Source organism: Ornithodoros turicata, chromosome 5 (assembly GCF_037126465.1).
Source record: "Ornithodoros turicata isolate Travis chromosome 5, ASM3712646v1, whole genome shotgun sequence".
Taxonomy (NCBI): Eukaryota; Metazoa; Arthropoda; class Arachnida; order Ixodida; family Argasidae; genus Ornithodoros; species Ornithodoros turicata.
Genome location: NC_088205.1, coordinates 76,971,186 through 76,990,157, shown reverse-complemented (window position 1 = coordinate 76,990,157; position 18,972 = coordinate 76,971,186). Strand labels below are relative to the sequence as shown.

At 45.6% G+C, this 18,972-nt stretch overlaps 1 protein-coding gene across 1 annotated transcript in view; it reads left to right on the top strand.

The window, feature by feature from the left end:
- LOC135394869 (uncharacterized) overlaps positions 1-16,324 on the top strand; it is a 287,749-nt gene extending 271,425 nt beyond the window's left edge. The window contains exon 6 of the mRNA XM_064625904.1: positions 15,701-16,324. The gene's annotated coding sequence lies outside the window, so the exon portion shown is untranslated. The remainder of the gene's footprint in view (positions 1-15,700) is intronic.
- The last annotated feature ends 2,648 nt before the right edge of the window (positions 16,325-18,972 follow it).

Sequence of the window (18,972 nt, the reverse complement as noted above, 5' to 3'; positions counted from 1 at the left end):
CAACAACAAAACAGTAAAGTGGATCTTTGGCAAGTGGATCTTCACTCAACTCTCCACGTATGAACTGTGGCAATCTCCACATTTCTTCTTTTTTTTTTTCAGTCAATTAATCAATCATTTCATAGTAGTACTAATAGTGCCGTTCGTAGTGCTGCAGGCGGCAGTGCTCCTGCCGATAGCTGCAGATTACGTTTCTCCCGTCCGAGAAAGCCGTTTCCTCATGGACGCTGGAAATGTGCCTACTACATGGAGTACATTCACTTTTTTCCCATAGATATATCAAAAACAATAGAAATGCAACCAACTATTACTATCACCTTCACGCATTACTGACAATATAAATCCCAATACTCGCTACTTCGTATTCACCGTCTCTGTCATTTTGTCTGTCCAGAAGCATCAACTTCGGCCTTCTTAAAATTACGGACCCCGTCAGCCCTCACAGAATGAGAAAAATTACCGCTGTCTATGGTAACAATAGCAGATATTGAACGGCACAGAGTTGTTGTTTTTTTTGTAGGGCATGTTTTGTTATTGATTGTGCGCAGTCGCAATACGTGGATGTATGTCGTTATACGTAGTCACCACGTAGATCATTATTGTTATTATATCGCCTTGTAAGTCTAATATTCGCGTTTTCTGACCTGTACCATGTATTGATTGTCGATGTATGTGTTCCCCTAATTTATGGCCACTTCGGCCTGGCACAATAATTAAGGGGTGTCCTATGGCGTTCCGTCTTCATCGCTACTTCCGCCTAAGCACAGTCAGGCTATATTTCTAGGTTTTGTTGTCCATGCGCAACCGTATGTCGACAAAAGTTTCACTATTCTTTCTTCTTCTTGGTACAAATACGTGATGGGTAGATCTACACGTAAGGTGTGTCAGCCTGTTTCTGTATGGCTATATTCTGCACATGCCCCAGAGTAGGACTGCGGATAATTTCGACCACGTGGGGTTCTTTTCACGTGCGCCGGAATCCTCCGACACGCGGCGTTGCGAGCAATCTTTACCTCCCCCACACTGCTACCGTCAGTGATTTATCCAGACCCCCCCTACACCCCCCTAAAACCCCCTAAATGTTCAGTTACACCCCCCTAACTTTTTCACCTGTGGACCACCTACAGGGGGCGCTCCTGCGATTTCAGCTTTAGACACACGTCGGTAATGTAGCTTTATATTTGAGTAATGACGTAACTATAACAGTGACCCCCCCCCTCCTCCAATATTTTCCAACACTCCTCCATGCTTCGGATTCTGGATAAACCACTGGCTACCGTCCTCGGCGGCCGGCCTCGGACCCGCGACTTTACAAATAAATCTTCCTCTAAAGTCAGCGTTGCGATATTGTACGCTCGCCGCTACTGTCGCTGTCGTCGTCGCAACCAGGCTAAGTTTTTTTTTTTTCGTGTTAGCGCCGCGAAGCAACTGTGGCTATGAGCGGCGTACAGACGTGGACAGATGGAGAGAGGACAGTAGGAAGGAGTGGGGGATATGGGGTTTAGTATGCGTCCTGGGCCGACTTTTTGGGAACTTAGCCGGCATTCGTCTGGAAAGTATTCGGGAAAACCCAGGGAAAACCTCGGACGGCTCAGCCGGTGCTAGGACTCGATTCACCACCGCCTTCCAGTCTTCGGGACGACCTTGGCTACCACAAACGATCCCCGTACCTCTCGCATGCTAAGCAAGCGCTGTATACCATCTTAAGCCACGTCCTACCTACGTCTTAGCGACCATCTTGATGATGAGGAACGGGTTTCGTTTCTTGCTTGTGTCGTCGTTTCATTTCTCGCATTTCGGGCATCTCGGGTAATGCGAGCCGTGGACGACGCTGTATCGCGACACCCTCGCTTAATTGGAGCTGGCCCTCCGTTATTTAGAGCCATCAGCGAGCGCAATGTAATATTCAGAGACCTGCTCAGCTAGCTGTGGTTAAGTACGAGGCAGTGCGGTACAAAACCGTTGGTTATATGTGGCCGTGAGCTGTAGTCGTTGAGTTGTGACGGTTTCCCTCCTGCTCTGTTGGGGCGCGGAGGAGGTTCGCGAAGGAATAACGGACGTCCGATATACATCCACGTAATGTCAAGAAGGGGCTCATCTATACATGGTGTACTTCTCTTAGTTAGGCAACCACAAGTTAATGCACTTATATTACGTACCTTGCATTTTTTCGTATACTGGAGCTGGAGAATGTAAATTACATCGTTTTGTGACGGCGACCATGTGGCACACTAGTCTGAGATTTTTCAGCAGTCAGGCTTTGTGATATTTTGAACATCATTTCGTAGACAACTGAAATAAATATTCTATTCAGAAGGGTGAGTCCGGGGGCCAGTAATGGGGAGGTACGCCAAGTACCGCTTTATATCTGAGTGCTTGTACTTTACTCGAGGTACACTTATAATTGTGTGCCTCATGCTGTGCTTTAAGTACTTTTCTTCTGTACTTTGTCATGAAGTATTCAAGTACCCGACTAGTTATGCGGAGGCGAAATTGGAAAATATCAATAGCCTATTTTTGAGACCGTAAAGGTCACCAGGTGTGTCCCGTCGTTCTATAGTCCCCCGTGTACACATGTGAATGGAACATGGCTTCCAGTGTGTTGCACTGACGGGGGCCTGGATACCGGCGCCTCAAGTTGGTCTTGCTGAAAACTCTAAATAAACGGCAAGGTCTTGTACACCACGAAGCGGCAATGTCCCCCGCATACGGCAACAGTAATAAAATAAAAATATAAAAATAAATAAATAAATAAATAAAGTCGGAAGGTTGGCGTCTGCTGTGATGTGATGTGATGTGATGTGATGTGAATAAAGAAGAAAAAAAAAGGCGTCTGCTAAAGAGTTGTTAACAGGTTGCGTACAGCGGTCTCATGATTCACATTCGGATAGTTACAGATTCCAGTGGAAGGCTACCATGTGGAATGGAATATAGAGGAAGACATTGGCCGCGTCTTTGGATATTCTGCCAAACGCATTTAAATGTGTCGTAGCTTTTCACACGACCATCTTCCCGCGTCCTGACCTTAGGGTTACCGCGCTCGTTTCGGTGTCAGTGTAACTGCTTCTCTTCTCTCTCTCTCCCCAGTTGTTACGGACGGACCTACAGGGCTGTCGGCTTTAGTGGGCCTTACAAAGCTATTCCTTTAAAGGGAAAATTTCCTCCTGGCGTAGTGAAAGATACCGTTACCTTGACAGCAATACAAAAGGAACGAGATTCATCAGTTGCGTCGTTCGTAAATTATGAGCGAAAGAAACCTCAATTTTAGCTTTCCCTCTCTCTCTCCTTCTGAAGGAGCGTGGCAGTACGGAGCGTCTTGTCATTGGTCTCCTTAAGCGATTTGCCCAATCATTGCGCGAGATCGTTTGAGGATACCAATGACAGGCCGCTCCGCCCTGCTGCCTTTTTTCAGAACAAGAGAAGAGGGAAAGTGTAAACCGCGGTTTCGTTCGCTCATAAATCACGGATGGCGCAACCAATGTATACCGTTCCTTCTAGATTGCTGATAAGGTAACGACATCTTTCATTCCACGAGCAAATTTCTTTGTTATCTTTAGTGACCCTCTCATGACAGATCTGATCTGATCTTGTGTGTGTGTGTGCGTGCGTGCGTGCGTGCTGCGTCCTCCGAATAGTTCGTAGCTAAGTGGAAGCATAATATTTAACGGCAACAATATTTAAAATAAACTGCTGAGCAGAGTACAAGTGTGCAAGGTATAATACACTAGGTGTTGCCGTCTGTTAATCAAGAGCCCTGTGCCTCCTGAGCAATTAGGAATTCCAACGAAAGACCATCAATTATGCACCAGGTGCTTCTAACGATTGTAAATGCAGGAAGAATATACAGGCCCTCGTGGGGGCCTTGCATTGAAAAGCTGGCAATGACGGCCCCGACGGCGTTTGCAATATGATGATATCATAATATAACATTATTGTACTTTCCTAATGTCTCGGCAAAATAACAAGGGCTTTAATCGTGCTTGCCATAACGGGAAATTTCAGTTTCGAGTTCATCTTAGCTTTGCTGCACTGTGTGTTCAAGTACACAGTTTGTACAACGTTCCTCGAAATAGTCGTTTATAGAATGTCTGACAGCAGCGGTAAGATCATGTACGCCAAACCGACTCTTGGTCAAGGATCGGAACCGTTATTTATTTATTTATTTATTCGCTTCGGGTTCAGGTTCAGGCATATTGGTTCGCCTAGGGTTCAACTCCGCAAGAGCGCAAAATATCGGTTGGAACCGGTTCAAGAAAGTGAATTTTGAGCAGATTGCTGTGGGTTATAATCAAGCACATCCTTACGATTGTCAAATAACACAAATGTATTTCTGTAGTTGTTGTTGCCGACACAGCAATGGTTCATAGCAACAAACAGCAGCAACTTTATTTCGAGATGATGACTGGGACTGTGTGTTTGCAGATCTGTATTACAGGAGCAACGTTACGGTAGCGTACTTTACTCTCTATGTTCACTCATCGTATATATACACACTGTTACATCCTGCTCAGGGACTGGCTGTTATTTTCACAGCCCAGAATGCAAACTTGGGGGTTGCAGGACGACAAAAATCGCGTATAAGGAAGCCTACAACTGCCAAAAGGAAGGAAGGAAAAAATAAAACACGACCTTATGGCGGTTCTTGCCCTTTCTGACCACATATATTCCGGAAGTGTGAAGTGAATCCACAGATGAATGATCAGTGTTACTTCATCTGATGCAATCAAGCACTGCGGGACCTCATAACTAGCATAACTGATCACGTGACCAAGAGAATTTGCCGGCAGCGATGGCCCCGTAAAGCTACCGCGTTTGGACGCGTTTAACGCAATGCCAATGAGGCTTGTGCAGTGACGTCATGTTTGGTCACGTGACTCGGGAAAACATATTGCCGCACCGGAGTTACCGTAGGGGGGCATGCCGTGAGTTGTTGCAGTGTGCATGCAATTACGAGCATGCATTGTAAAAACACATGCTGTTGACGCCTATGACGCATCCCCGACGTTTTCCCGAGTCACGTGGCCCAAAGCCGTTCAAAGGCTGCGCGTGACGTCATCTGCACGAGTCTCATTTATTTTTCTTCCTTCTCTTTTTCACGTATCTTCTCGCGTGAGCGAGATGCTTACCACGATCACGCCATATCCCCCTTCCTGGCTTTCAACTTCATATCCACGCCTAGCATGCGCCCCACGAAAAGAGCCTGTCATTATTAGAAGCACCCCATTAGCGCGACGCTAAACCCTGACCTGACACTTTTTTTTTCCCTGCAGCTTTCACGTAGCACATTGCTTAAACCTTTTTGAAGCCCCCTCCCCCCCCCCCCCCTCTCGTATGACGCAATGCAACCTCAGGCGCAGTGTCATCCAAATAATGAGCAGAGCGTCTTGCAGAGATAATCTTTCCGCAAATTTCTCGCAACCCATTCGCCAGTGCACCTCATCAACGGGGCAGATAAACTACACAGTCAGCAGAGCAGCAGACACTAATTGCTGACGGTGAACGATAACTATAATTGCACTCCCTTCCTTTCACTTTATTTTCGCTCTATCTCCACTGACATGTACCGTGGTGCACGTTTAATCAAGTTTTATCGCGTGCGCTTTACGGGAAATGAGCTTAACGTAATGTATTTAAGTGCGCGTATATAGGCACGGTCAGAAACTCTGGATGGTGCACAGCACGAAAGTCAGTGTGATCGGGACGTAGAGTATTTTTAATTGAATTGAATGATCGCGGTCGGAATGATGTGTGATAAGGAATACAGGATAAGGTGATCTTAATCTGCAAAAAGAAACGTTTGTATTAGATGCGAAAACCGTTTCGGTTAGTCACTAGCAGACGACGTCAGTCATTAGCTACTAAACTCTTAAAAATGAACTTCACCCCATAGCACGCACCTAGCCAACCATCATCCCGTATGTCAACGTTCTCGCCCCTGATTTGTTGAAAACGGGAGGCGGAGCCTATTTTGCGTCCATTATGCACGGCACAGAATAGGCTCCGCCTCCCGTTTTCAGCAAATCAGGGGCGAGAACGTTGACATACGGGACGATGGTTGGCTAGGAGCGTGCTATGTGGTGAAGTTCATTTTTAAGAGTGTACGACCAGTGCCACCTCCTCCTCCTCCTCCTCCTCCGCAACGTCACACATCAAGTCGGGATGTCGTCTGCTTGAGCCGATCGCCTCAGACCATTTCAAACACAGGCTTTCTATGGCTACAAGCGGCCGTCCATGCGACTCATTGCTGCTCGTCTCCATAGCAATGGCCACCGAAAGTACCATTGCGATTGGGGGACTCTTAATGACGTCACGTCGTTTAAGCGACCCGGTTTATCGAGGAGGCGTTGGTTTGAGAAAGCTTACGTCGTATTTCGCCCCCGTCGCAGAGCGGTCGCGACAACCGTCTCCCACTGCAATACCAGGATGTGACCTGAGTTTGAATCCTGGTACTTCTTGTGCTTGTCCGGGTGCTTACGCCCAGGATTTTCCGCAGGGGCTTCGAGGCTAATGCCGAGGCGCAGTTCCTTATGGATACTTCCTTCCTTATACACAGTTCCTTATGCACAGTTCCTTATACGTCTACGGATCCCCCCCCCCCTCTAAATGTTTCTGTTACGAAAACAGTTCATATGAACATGCATGGAACTAGCCAGCTGTGTCACCCCCCACGAAGGAAGAGCCGCCTGGCCGAGCCAAGTGTGAAAAGTGTTATAGAGAGGCGGCCCTGAAGTTCGCGTAGCATTTTTGCATTGCGCGAAACTAATTGTCTCTAGCAACTTTCCTAATTGCGGTCCTGTGCCTTACGGTTCGTTTCACGTTTACCACTGACACTAACCATGTCTGGTAACTAACGTTTACTACTGACGCCAACATATGTACATTTTTTGCTACTTCGCAACGTGTGGCCGCGTTATATGCCACGCCCTGTAGGCTCACCATTGATAAAAGCACGTCCATCGTAGCTGACTATTGTTTTCTGAAAGACACATGCGAAGCGCTCTCTCACTGGCCTTTTCGCAGACGACAGATGATGTCGCAGACGATAACGCCTTCACAGACGCTGTTTTGGGCAGTTTATGAGCGAAGCTGGTACCCAAGATTGTCATCGTAATGTCAGCGTTGCTTACCTTCGTTTCGGGGTTATTATGCAGTCCACGTGCAGTTAGCAAGCCACGAAGGTTAACGACTATGGGGGTCTGCGAACAAAATATTCTCATCACGCTCACATCAGCGAATTTTACTACTTCGCAAACACCGTCTGGCAAGCGCTCTTTACCGAAGGATACATTGAAGCACGGGTTACACCTATAGTACGCATAGCCTATGGGGAACGGAAACGCTGTACGATAAGGCATCAACAGCTACCCGTATCGATTTCAGCGCTGTTTGTGATGCCTTGTCCTCCAGCTGCCTTGCCTTCTGCCTGCTTTATTCTTCTTCCAGAGTTCCGTCTGCTACAACCACACCAGAAACATTGAACAAAACCAATAACCCCAATACAATAAAGAGTCTGCTTCCTCTCAGCTCACGGCAGCCTGCGCCAAACCCTTTTGCTCCAAACAAGGCCTGACGTCACGCAGTCATCAAGAGTCGCTGGCCGTATGGCTACTATCGAGGCCAGCCGCCATCAGTCATATGAACAGCCAATGATAGCCACAGAAAGCCGGTGTTTAAAATTGTTTGCGACGATTGGCTGTAGGAGACACGACATGTCACGTCGAGACTGGGAAGCACCCGGGTTCGAATCCCGGTGCCGGCTGGGCTGTCTGGGGGTTTTCCTCGGTTTTCCTCAGGCACTTTCAGACATATGTCGGCACAGTTCTCTTAGAAGTCGGCCCAGGACGCACATTCCCCCAGAGCGTTAATCGTGACGTTGCCCACCTCTGTGAAGCCGACTACAGCGAGCTATTTCAGAAGCACCACCACCCCCACCAAATGTAAATGGCATTGCCTGACCCCACGGCAATGGCCGTCGCGTGGAAAGCTCGACGTCTACTGTGCTGCGTGCTCGCTGATAGAGTGATGTCCACGAGGGGAGGTATCGGGCAGAAGACATGTAGCGGCCCATGGGTGACGACCCGCCCACTGACGCCGATCGCTGGCACACAGCACTATAGCACTCAGTCTTATCGGCATTGTCCTGGGACTGTAGCTTTGTAGTAAGGTTTTGAAGCTTCCCATATCGTGCCCTCCGGGTCATTCCATCATCGCCAATCAGGAATAGATGTGGAGATACAGTTGACACTTTTCATCCCTTTCGCTATCTTCTTTCCTTCGTTTCTTTTCATCTCTGCTCTTGCGTTAATAATGGCACTGCGCCAGAAGATTTATGCTAAGTAGGCGTCGCAACTTTCACTTTGAATGGATTTTACAGGCTGAGAGTCTTTGTTTGACGATACTTTTATGGCGTTGGCCTTTACTTTTCACTTCTCGTCGGTGACGCCCTGGGCGGTGATAAATAGCAACCCGGGCTAAACGACCCCAAGATGTATGTAACCTCGGAGGTGTTTTCTTTCGCAGCCTTTCTCTGGAGTGTTATTGATGGCCACGGGCATGTTTTGCCTTCGCGGTCGAGACGAAGAATAACATGGCGCGCTGTCACATCGAAAATGTGTGTTTTTCTTTCTTCTTTCTGTATCGACCTACAGAAGCGCTATGCATGAACTGTACTTTGCTTGTGACTACCGCCATGTTTATGTGTCGGATGTGACCCCGTCCAAGCAGGAAAGGCGAGTACTAACACACACACAAAGGAACTTTTGCTAGAGGGACCTCCTCGTTGATGTAAGAAACGTCTTCTATACGGAAACAATGAATCGTGCAGAAGGCAGCGGTAGCGTGCATCTTCCCCTGTTTTCGGGTAGCCTTCACCGTGGTTGGGACCCTCAACGAATTACTCAGTCCCAGCATTTGTTTAATGTCATGACCTATAGTCCCTCCGACCACGATTTTTTTATCGTGTTCGGTGCTCCACGTTATAGCAACTACCCCTGGAACCCAACAGTCTTCAACGAATGCAACAACTCACAACGAATGCAACGAATGCATGAGATGCAACAACTAATTGTGGTCTGCCTCGGCAAAAATCTCGTTGTTTTCCAACAGCCTTGACTCGCACAGTTGTTAATGAGTTTGAACCCAGCCTTGCGCGTCAGCAGTATGTTAGCGCGGCGCAAGTTGCACAGGCACATAATCAATAGGTACGCGAGGTACGTGCAATATAATTAGGAAGTGACTTTTTCGGGTTAAACCCGATTTCTCCCCGAATTCCAGTCACTATGAAATCTTCAAGTGACGTTTCCACTGAAGACGAACAAAGGTCGCCACGTATAACAAATGTAAGAATGGGTCGCTTACGTTCCCAGCAATACACCCATAGGTGTCAACACTGTCTATGCCTTCGGGGATTACCGCTGGAAGGTCCCGCAAAAAAGAAAAAGAGAGAGGTTAGGAAAGGACTTAATAGACAAGAGGGGAAACAAAAACACCCGATAACACCCGAAGGCACAATTATCGCTCGATTTCTCCCCGAATTACAGATTTTAAAATAGCGCCCGATTTTTACCCCCCGAATCTGAGAAAGGCATTTAACCCGAAAAAGTCACTTCCTAATTATAATGTACCGCACACTAAGATTGCGGCGCATATCAAATAAACTTGGAGCACTAAATTTTGATGTCAGGCCAGTCACTATAACATAATAATTGGCTAGCCACACTGGACCGGCAATCACGTCATTATATAACAGAATGTCTTATATTAAAAATTTGGATTATAATCAACATCATCATCAATAACCAAACTCTACCGATGCTACTCACCAGTTTCGGTATGACGGTGCCCATCCTAACGTACTCCTAAGTTCACAAGACGCAACAACGAAACATGAGCAACATGTCCCAAAACTCGTTTTCTCCGGCTTTTATACTTTCACTTTCTCTTTGTCATTCCCAAGTGTTCGCCCTTACACTGACAACATCCGTCAGGACTCGATTGCATCTTGTCTTTCCTCTTTAAGCTGTCGAAATGCGCTTTCATTTTCTTGTTCGCCCGCCCCATACTCACTGACCGCGGGACGCGCAACGCTGGACCCAATTCGTCAGGACCTAAACCGGAAGCACAAACAACAACTTAAACAAAGACGTCTGCTAACTTCCGTCCTGGTTTCATCAGTCCAACACACACGCCGCAGGAAAAGGAAAGGTTCCGATCTCTTTTTACGGTTGGACGGCATTCGGTCAAGGTTCTTTTCGTCTCCAGGCTTCTCGAAGAGAGTGCAGAAATGCAAAATGAATAGAGGAAAAAATAAAATAAAAAGAAACTCTTGCGGACAAGAACAAGGGGTGCGGGGGAGGCTGTGTTTTTCTTCTTGAGCTGTGGCGGGTGATTCTGGGTACATGTGACAAGAAAGGTCGTCTCGATTGTCGGTTCGGAGACATGGTGGTGACGTTTGTGTTTTTTTTTTGTGTGTGGATACCAGTGTCTTTGTTCCCGAACGGCTTTCTTCTTTGGTTTTTTTTTTTTTTTTTTTAGTCTTTAGAAGGTCATGTCCTTGCTTTGTGGAGATTTATTCTCGAACGTTTCGAGGTTGAAATTACTGAAGGGTGATAAGGTCGTTTACGTGACGAATATTAATCTTGCGGCATTCTTACGACTGTATATTCGTGAAATTATCGTTTATATTTTCTTTTAGAATAATAATTTTTAGGACGTTTAACGGCGAAATTTAACTGCTGGGTTCATGTTTGTTAAAAAACACCGCATTTTACACTAGCAGAACCTTTTAATTTCGCCCTTCCAGTTTTTCGCGAATTGGGCACAGGGCACATAATCGCGGCCGCTGAATTTAGCGAAATCTGTTTGCTAAAGTTTGTGGCTTGACTCCATCACTCTGTGATAGGCCTTAGATTTCCCCGCACTGTGCTTAATGAAAGCGGTATCGCAGACGCTTGTGCTGCAAAGCAGTTCAAATTCTTACTAGCAACAAGGTGTGAAAATTAAGCTTTCGACTGTATCACCGTTTTCGAAGTGTCGACTTTCGCTCAAAGTTTTCGCGTGCCCTTAAAATTCGGCAATTTTTCTATTCGCGAAGTCCATGGAAACTCGGCGCACGCGAACAATAACCCTGTTCTCGTTTCATTTTCGCGACTTTAGTTTAGCGTCAAACTACGACGTAGCTACACTTACGTAGAGGTTGAAGAGGAAGGGGACAGGGGAAGGAAAAGAGAAGGTCGAAATAAACACTTTTGGGGCACGTTCTCCAGGAGATTGATTGATTGATCTCACAAGTTCACAAGACGCTCCAGGAGATTTAAAAGAAAACTAGGGAGAAATTGGGAGCCAGGAAGAACGGTTGCGGATTTCCATTGCTCCTGTACCGTATCAGTTGTACATTATAACCTATTGATCCCAATGTCGCGGGTTCGAACCCTGCTGAGGCATATGGCCTTAGTCGTCTCGCGGCGTAATCGTCGTTCTGAACGCGTTATCTGTCCCATTTGTAAATTACAACGATCAGTATAAACGGTTTATGTCGAGGTTCTCGTTGCCACATTTTCGTCGTGTGTCTTATTCAAAGACATCGCAGAGGTACGAGGATTACGTCGTGACGCGCCTAGAGAGAAGAAGTCTACAGATTTCTCGAGGCAGAAACAAAACGTGACATACGTGTACCCTGTCGAACGTAACGCTCGTCCCTAACAAGTTTTCCTTCATGTCCCATATAGAACATTCCCGAGCAACTTCAACAGCGGATTCGCGAAATAGCAAAAGACGGAAGCGTAACTTTAGAAGAGTCTGAAGAGCAAACATCGTTACCGGCGTTAGGGCTTCGTCTCACCGAACGTAATTGATGGTATTGTAAAGTTTCTGAAAAAAAAACACACGAAAAAACAGAAAAGCATCTCACGTTCTCCTTGTAATCGGATATTTTATATAATCGATGTCGTTTCTTCAGTGCTACGTTATTAAGCTTGACGTTGCTAAGCTTCTTATAAAATGTTCCCGACGCATATTCATGATTTTCCCTCGTGTTCATCTGATATTGTGCTCTCTGTTTTTAAGGTGGATATCGTATTATCCTTGCTGACGGGTTAGGGTGATTGCCTTCCGGGCTCACAATGCCGTACCGTGTACGGCTTTTAACTGCGCCACTGCTGTCTGCTTTTCCCTGTTTGCTCCTGAATTTTTTCCCCGCTTATTTTCCGAAAAAAAAAATAGTCTTATGCCTTTAAATGGCTTAATGTCTTTAAATGGCTGTTTTAAACCATATTAAATTCTGCCAGCCCGTTCCATCTCAAATCATGACGTGAAAGTTAGGGAAAGTTAATTTTTATTTTTGAGAACTGCGACGTCCTGTTAGGCTCCGACGGAGCGCCCGGCTCTCACCTGGCAACGTTGTTGCCCTTCGAGTCTTCCGAAGGTGGGGAGGGGGCTCACTTTTTGAACTCCGTTACCGGAACACCACGTGACATATCCTCCGACCGCTCCGACCTTCCAGTAAATACAAGGAGGGGAAGACATCTCTCCCATTTTCCCCCTCTCTCGATCGGCGTCACGTGACTTCTTCACCACGTGACCCTACCCGGACGCCGGCGCCGCTGCAAGGAGACGAGAGCTCTCTCGAGGCACGTGACAACTACGATTTGTGGGCCTCACCTCCTCCTCGAGTTATCGAAACTCGCGGAGGTCAGCAGATCTTCAAACATTCATAAAAATGCACAACGCTCGCAATCAGGATTGAAATTTGGCTTATATATATTTGGCCGTTGCCACTGTCGCTGCGACCGTTTTCTAAGATCTGCACATTTGTTAGGAAGTTGTTTCAGTTTCGGTTTAACCAATGCCTGCGTGCTGGATAGTTCACCGTGGATGAGAGCCGGTAAGACACAATCACAGGGAAGGATGTTCCCGTGTTGTCCTTTATTGCCCTTGGATTTTGACAGCTCTTATCCAATTTCTATTTTGTAAAGCCTTGTACATCACAAATGCAGAATCGCCAGAAATAGATTCCAGTTATAGATAACTAGCTGTGAATTCTATTTCAATGCAAGTTGGTTTGGTGCGTGGAAAAATAACCAGTTCAGGTCATTCTAATGAAATTTACATTTGTCTTTGGTAACTACCCTTAATATCACAAATAACTGGCTGCATATTCAGTTGGAGTTGGTTTGGTGCTGGAACAATAACATTTCCATAAAATTTACATATATCAAATCACTAGCTGCGAGTTCAATTGAAGTATATTTGGAGCATGGAAAATCACAATTTCGAGCCTTTATTTAATAAAATTCAAATCTGGTTTTGATGGCGACCATGCATATCGCAAAGAACTCGCTGCAAATTCAATTGAAGTCCGTTTGGTGCATGAAAAACAGCAAATTCAAGTCATTTCAATAAAATTCACATCTGGCTTTTATGGCAACCCAAAATATCACAAATAACTAGCTGCGAGTCTAATGCAAGTTGATTTGGTGCATGGAAAATCACAATATCAAGCCTTTATTTAATAAAATTCAAGTCTGGCTTTGATGGCGACCCTGAATATCACAAAAAGCTCGCTTCGAATTCAGTTGAAGTTCGTTTGGTGCATGCAAAATAAGCAATTCAAACCATTTTGATAAAATGCACATCTGTCTTTGATGACGAGCCTAAATATCACAGAGAATCAGTTGAGGGTGACATTCATCTGACCTATGCTCGAATAGGTTCCATGATAGGCAAGCCTGAGCGAATAGGTTATTCTCTGACGATCACTGCGTTGCGACAACATGTCTTATGAACACATTGCAACGCAAATGCGGTCTGTCTACGCGCGACCTCGTGAGACTAAGCACTCTTCGTAATGGTCTCCAGATATCCTCCTTCGAAAGGCGTCTCTTCCAAGCTCTATTTGCTGTTAACTAATGGATTGCGTAATGCGCAGCGTCTACACACGTGGTAATGACATTTCGTCATCTCTTCTTTTCGCTGATGAGAATAATACTCCAGATCTGAAAGCAGCAGATTCCTATTGGAATGAGAAGCTCCTTGCTTGAAGAACTATCGTTACCTCTTTCTTCGAAGTCTCTCTGGAAGCCACGCTTGCCGTTTACCGGCTCGGGCAGTAATTCAATGTGTTCGAGCATCAAAAGAGACTAAATAAAAAATCGTATCCAATCGCAGTTGCTCGTCGCTCAAAAACTGAAAGGCCTTTACGCGCAAAAGTAGATTCCACTTTGATATGCGCGCAATTTATTTTTGGCTTAGGTATGTTACAGCCGCTTCAGCGCACTCCAGTTACTATAGATGTCGAAAGAAGCGGCATTCCTTTGAAGTTCTTCGAACAGTTTACTCAATGCATTCTTAACGTCGTCTGTAGACGCCGGCAACATCATGCCTTGCCTCTATTGTGAAAAGCTGAGCACCGCCCTTGCGTTTATATGTCTATATTTTGCTTCGTCTACAAAACTTGCGTCGTCTAGAAGCAATGGACAGAGTGGTTGTCTCTGCGTCTAAATGTCATCTTCCCTCATGTTTCCTTTTAAGACGACACGTGCACTAGGCATCACGTGGCCTGAGCGGGAAATACACTGGGGCAAAGTACTATAAATTTGTAATGAGACAGAAATGAAGTCACTTGGGAGATTGTTTAACCAGCGCGACATAGATACAGGAGGCCCGCTGAACGTATTCTCGATGGTGGTGGTGATGGTGGTGGTGATGGTGGTGGGGGTGGGGGTAATGAAAGAGCTCGACGTTGTCAGCCTCACAGACGTAGAGAAAACGTCACGATTAACAATATGAGGGGAATGTACGTCCTGACATATCTCTGACAACGTCTGCGAAAAGCTCAGGAAAAACCCCAGAAAGCGCAGCTGACACTGGGATTCGAACCCGGGTACCTCCAGGTCTCGACGTGACATTCCCAGCGCGCTATCCTCTGAGTCAGGCGAGCTGGTCAATGTCTTCTCTCACTCCTTTGCCACGTTGGCGTATATAAGGTCAGGGAGCTTCAGCGAATCGCTATAGACGATTTCAAACGTAATGCTTCTATTGGCTACCAGTGGTTGCCGATGCGGCTGATGACGCCTCGTCGCCATAGCTACGGACGCCGAAAGCATGGTCGCGATTGGCGGACTGCGTGAAGCCGTTTAAGCGTTCAGTGTTTGTCTATGGAGGTGACATTGGTTTAGCTTCCAGGCGGCATTTTTAATTCATCGGAGATCGTTTAGGTTCCATGTTGAAGGACACGTTGGTCATGGCAGGCAGGTCGTCCAACAGGCAAATCGCTCGATAATAACACGCCACCAACTTCCCCAACAACGTGTTGTAGTTACTTAAAAACTCGTAGGAAAAAGTTTCTACTTTCTTTTCTATCCACGACTACTGGGGTAGCCTGACCCGACTTTGTGGGGTCTAACATCTCCATATTTTTTTTTCTATCTCAATCAATGAATCAATCATCAACCTTATGAAAATGATCGTGATCTGGTTCAGTCATCTTTCTAACTTTCTAAAAATGATGAACATGTAAAAAATAAACAAATGGAAAACGCAGACCTAGTTGCGTATTGGGGCTTGCTAAGCTTCGCGTGCGGGCTACATTGATTTGCTAGTTTCCTAGGAAACTAAACTTTGTTGTGCTGCTGTTTCAGGGTTCGTAAATATAATGTGCAATTTTTTGTTTCGCATTTAGTTAATACGGCTTCTTTATTTACAGGTACATTCCCAGGCCACACGGTTTACTCGATCTCAAGAAACTGACGGTGTATATGCAGCTGAGTACTGACGGGATACAGAAGAAAGCAATGTTTAGCTTTTCGTAGCTTACAGAAGCAAATATGCAACCCCCAGAACTTGACATTGTCACTCAGTTTCGGTGTCTGCTGTACCCAGGGGGTACAGCAAAAGGTACACCCGCGAAATAAAAGGCACAAATTAAGGGCTATACATGTTGTTGTTGAATGCCATGTCACGTTGAATGGTGGGTCAAAGTGAAGTCAAATGACTGGTTTTCAAGCTGATATCTAATGATGAGTTGTGATGTTGATGTCGAGTGATGTGTTATGACGTTGATGTGAGGAGGTGATTAAGGTCCATCATGGCGTGATATGACGTTGAAGTTGGTGTATAAGGATGGGCTATGTTGCGTGATGTTGAAGTTGATGTTAAATGATGGCTTATGATGTTAAAGTCGAAGGATTGGTTGTGAAGTGGAACTAAAATGATGAGTTTTGAAATTGATGTCGAGTGATGCGTTATGACTTTGATGCGATGTGATGGTATGTCAGTAAAGCCCACCATGATGTGATGATGAATGAATTTATAGGAACGTGCCGACCTACACCTCATTGTACAGAAGCTACATCCAAGTTCACAGGTTGCTAAGGCGTTCGAAAGATCTACAAAGCATCCGTAACATAAAAAACCGAGACTGGGGACAAAAAGCGACAACACAGACAAGGTTGTTTCTGTTGTCGTTTTTGTCGGTCCATAACATACAAACCAGTCTCGGGTTTTTATGTTATGAATCTATACCACCAGCTCGCTTGCTACCTCTCCATCCTCTCGCAACAAAGCATGCTTTGTATGCAGTCCTGTTCCGTTAATGTTGATGCAGACAAAACCCCCTTGAGGTTGTTGAGGTTGTAGTCAAAGAGGCTATAGAAGTCATGGAGTTCTGACTTGTAAAAGCATTATTCTGATTCGTTATTCTGAATGTTCAGTGACACGGTTCCTTAAGGACTTTACACTTCAGAAAGAAAGAAAAAAGATGATAGAAGGAACTGAAAAGGCGAATAAACAAACATTATTTCATTCATGAGTAACGTTTCCGTTGATGATTTTTTTTGCTCCCCAGGGTGCTGACACAATACTCTTTAAAGGCGCACGCAGACGAGATGGCGACAGCACGGGCTCGCATCGCGTGACCTTAGGCGTCTCGATCCGACTCGACGTCAATCTCGCTGTCTCAAAAGTAAAAACTTTCGAGCAAAATACAAGCACAACATGACTTGTCACCAAGTGCTTTTACCACTCCTCCTACGGACTAACGAAAAAATAAAATAAAATATAAATAAAAATGCTCTCGGAACAACACACTTTCTTCGTAGGGCATTTGCTAAACTTTAACGCATGAAGGCGCAGAAATTTAATAACCCGTATTTCATGTTTGTCGAGCCTGACTCCCTGACAAAACGCAATTTCGATGAATTCATTAAGAAAACAATGGGTCCGTGAACAGCGCCCCCTGCGAGTGCAAGGCCATCTCATGCCTCTCGAGCAATAAGCCACTGAAGCGAATAATATCACGTCGCCACGTTTGTGCAACAAAATGGATGTATAAGGCCTGTGTTTGTGTAAGAAAATGGACGCTCGCAGTGTGAGTGTTGCCGAGCAGAATCGTTGGTGTTTCGAGCATTCCCTTGTCGCTTTTAAAGCTCACCGACACATTCACCCGCATTCGTCGGATGGGGGCGCTCCAAATCCTCGTTTCTAAACATAGCAAACATCAGCGCGCTACGGGGACGAAACGAGGCGGCCCCTAACGACCAGTGCCGTAAACGCTCTTCCATCTCATTTTTGGAGCAGCAACGTATAGGACAGGCTGGGAATAATAATTTCCGTTCCTGGTCGTTTTACAGCAAGCGATTCGTGTGCTGAGTCGGCGCGCGTGGGCCCTTTCTCTTGTTTTGGAGAGAGAGAGAGAGAGAGAGAGAAAAATACATGATGACGATGGTATGGGGATGGACAAAGTTGATTGGGCGTGGAATTTTCGATCGAGAGTTACGTTTCTCTCTCTCTCTCTCTCTCTCTCTTGCTCTCTCTCTCTCTCTATTTCTTTTTTTTTTTTTCTTGTAGATATTGCGCACGTGCGCGTTTGACTATTTTGCTTTGAACCAGGCCTCTCTTGCAATATTCAGCAAACAAAAATACTCTGAAAAACATGTTTGCGTGCTTTTTTTTTTGTTCGTTCTAAAAAGGTTGTCTCTTACCTGCACAGAGAAAATAGCAACTTGTGTTTGCTATCTTTCGATCTCAGTTCGAAGCTCTGCGAGAGGCATGATAGAAATATCATTGTACAGTGACTGTGTTTCGCTATTACAAATTAGTCCACTTATTGCGATCGCATCTTTCCGATCGCACAGTATAGGATTATTGATGTATTTCTCGCTTTTGCTGACATCATTTTTCACTGTCCTTCATATACGAACCCTAATGATCACTGATATCCTTGTGCATTCGCTATGGAAGAAAGAGCCTTTAACTGGGAACTCATTCCTACTGGCTCCTTCAGCTGTATCTATCTTTCATAAATTCACAACAAAAATAAAATGGAATTTGAATTTGAAGTCGAAATAACTTTCACAAGCTTCCTTCGCACATTTTCAATGTGAACAGACTGCATATTAGATGCAATTCCACACAGCGGATGCAAACTCCAACTTACTACGAACCAGGTCCGTAGCGAGGGGGAGTGAGTCCCCCGGAAATGTATACCGGGTGTTTCAGTTACAGGACGCTCTTCCATTCCCTTATCCACCAATGAATTACGTCCTTTTGCGCTTCACCGCGACCAGCCCCGACAAAATATGTAAACCGAAACCAATTAATTACAGCTACAAATGACCCGATTCGGTGGCAGATTTTTCTCTAAAAGGTGTCCACTGAAGGTCCCAAAAGGGGTAGTACCCATTTTAATGCCGATAGCGCCCTGCTTTAGAAGTTATGTTTTTTACGAAACTCATTTGAATTTTTATTTAAATAATGAGCGCCTCCCACTCATTCACACGGTGCGCTGCTTGTAGGTGGTATCGGACAGATACTTGTAAAAAAGGAAGTTCGTCGATTGGTGCACCTGTTCGCGAATTATTTAGCACGTGGATTTAACTGAAACACCCGGTATAGGCCACCTTGTGTGTTTGTTGTCATTGCTTCCACGGTACTCCAGGCTGATTCGCTGAAGCGCTCAAGAAATGTGATCCCCGCTGG